This window comes from Tursiops truncatus, chromosome 8 (genome assembly GCF_011762595.2).
Source record: "Tursiops truncatus isolate mTurTru1 chromosome 8, mTurTru1.mat.Y, whole genome shotgun sequence".
In the NCBI taxonomy this organism is placed as follows: Eukaryota; Metazoa; Chordata; class Mammalia; order Artiodactyla; family Delphinidae; genus Tursiops; species Tursiops truncatus.
In genome coordinates this window covers 54,795,416-54,798,206 of record NC_047041.1, presented here as the reverse complement: position 1 = coordinate 54,798,206, position 2,791 = coordinate 54,795,416, and positions in this window count along the sequence as shown.

Below are 2,791 nucleotides of genomic sequence, written 5' to 3'. Positions count from 1 at the left end.
CCTTGCAAGAGCTCTGAGTGGGTTGTCAGTCATTTACACGCTTGTGTGAACTAGTGCAAACAGCTCTTTCCTGACGGAATGTCTCAGGACACATGGGGAAGGGTGTGAGTAAAACTAATAAAGATGAAATGTTTATGACGGCTTGTTTCAGTAGGTGAGAAAATCAAGATTCAGACGTGCGAAGGGACTTACTTAAGGTAGGGAATGGAGCCAGGACCTTGACCCAGGCTTTCAGAGTCCAAGCCTGGCATGCCAAGATACTTCAAAGAGCATCCAATCTAATGTGGAGAGTCACAGGATTAGAGATGCAGGGGGAGCGCCCAGGTGCACATGGGGTAGGGGTGCTTGTTGCTGAATAAAATCTGGGGGGGAGACTGGACAACGGGAGGGAAATACTGAGTGCTCCCTATGTGGCAGGCACCTAGCCAGGTGTCACTCCACAGACGAGGAAAATGAAGTGGGAAAAGCCTCCCTGAACATCTGGAAAGCAGCGCAGCTGACACCTTCACCCAGGATCCACACTGTGCTGGTGCCCTTAGTCTGCCCATCCTTTCAGTCAGCTCTCTCCAGCGCCTCACCTTGCGTGGCCCAATTTCTGGCTGGAATCCTGGCTGGGACCGAGCTGGACCCTTCTCCCACCTTCCTGCCTTGTTCCCGATCTCTACTGCGGTGCCCCCCATGGGCCCATCCACACCCACCTGAGACAGAAGAGTGACCGGGCAGGGTCTGCCTTTCCCTGGCCCTCCTGCATTGTTTCTGGGCTGGTGCTGTTGTGGAAACAATGAGACAGGGGTTTCCAAGGGCTGGAACTGGGTCCCTCCATGTCCCCTACCTCCTGGGACAGGCTGGAACTCCCGGGCTCTCACCTAGAAGAAGCAGAGTGTCCCGTGAGTTGGGGGTGGTGCCTGAACCCAGGCCTGCCTGCCGCTACCCTCCTGCTGGGGATGGGGGGACGAGGGAGGAGAAGCAGCAGAGGCTCCTCCCGCTGAGCTGCAGGATCCTTAGGGGTCACCCAAGGCGACCCCTCTTGGTTGGGCAGCAGGAACAGACCCAGAGTAAGGGACACACCGAGGCCACTAGGTGGACAACGCCCGCATCTGCTTCAAGCCCAACCTCTCCCCTGCGTGCCACACACAGACCTCCACATGCTCCAGACACCTTCCTAACCCACAAGCACCAACACCCAACATGTCCCCCCCAACTCCTCTCCCCACGTCCCCTCCAACAGGGAAAGGCACCAGAAGCCTGGAGTCACCCCTGACCATCTCTCTCTACCCGCAGCCCCTGTCCTTACCCGGGTTTTCCAGCAGTTCGACTCGCTAAACTACTCTCGACCCTGTGATCTTCTCTCCAGGCCATCGCCCCTCCCACAGTCTGGGCCTCATCATCTGTACTCAGTTATGACAACGGCCTCCCGACTTGTCTCCCTGACCCCAGTCTTGCTTCTTCCCATCCATCCTCCGCTCAGCAGTCAGAGTGGTCTTTCAGAAGTACGAATCTAAGTGTGTCTCTTCCGTGCTTAAATGGAGCCCAGGCTTTTAACCTGTGTGATACGCCCAGGTCTCCCGCTCCAACTTTGCCTCTAAAGCAAAACCCTGTCAATGGGCTCTGATCCATTAGCTGTTGCTGGCTTCTTCACGCAGGGCCACGAGTCCATTTCAGAGGGGGCCCCTTGGAAAGGGCTCCTCCTCTTTCCCACCAGCACCAGCACTGCTGTCTCAGTTTGAGTTCCTCCAAAATCAGAGTATGACTCAAGGCTCTGGTGTAAGTAGTTTAGAGGGAGGTGATCCTGAGAAGCGAGAGTAGGGGAGTGGAAGGAGTGCAACAGGGAAGGAAGAAAAGCCCACACTAGGTGTGCTCTATCCGTCTGCACAGTGAGCAATGGAACTGCATTCCACCAGCACCCTGCGAAGCCTACGGAACACCTCCCAGAACCGTCCACCTGCAGGATGGGGAGCTGGAGGTTGATCCTGACACTCACCCCATCAGGTGAGGGGCCTTTAGACCTCTTGGCTGTGTCATCTGCCCAAGCAAGCTCCGGTGGTGCTGAAGAAACTGTGGCCAATGTGGAGACTCCCAGCGCAAGCATGGGGTAGGACACTGGCCTCAGGAGGTGATCTTTGCCAGTAATCAGAAGTGAGCCAAGGGATGTAACAATGGCTTCTGAGGCGACTGCACAGAAACATTCTTTAATCGTTCAGTACATGTGCCTTGTTGGCGCTCAGTGTGCAGGAGGTGTCCCGAGTTGCTGAAGAGGAGCCTGTGGTCAGAGTGCACCTGAGCGGCTCTGGAAGGAGCCTTGACTTTGCTGTCAGACTTCCTGGGTTCAAACCCCACTTGGGTTGGCACCTGCTGTGGGTCCTGTAGCAGGCCACAACACTCTTGAGCCACCGTGTTGTCACATAAAATAGGGACAGTAAATTCTACCATATGAGGTGTTGATGCGAATCAAACGTGTCATCAGAAATGAATGCATGTGGCAGAGTCAGATGCCAAATACAGCTGGTTATGTCTATTTCGTTCTTCCCTCAAGAAGATGCCGCCTTAAACTCTTCCTTACTCAGCTCCCTCAGCCATGAGCACCCCATCTCCTCCATGCTGTAGGTTTAGCCTATGTTACCAGGAGCTCTGGCCTCCTATGGGCAGTGCCGACGCATCTGCAGTCCCCTCCCCTACTCCGGGGTACAGAGCAGAAGTAGCTTTTGTGGAAGCACAGAAGAGTTGGCAGTGCATGCCACACAGCAATAAAATTTTTCTAAATCCCCATGAGCTGTCTCTGTCTTTCCCCCAA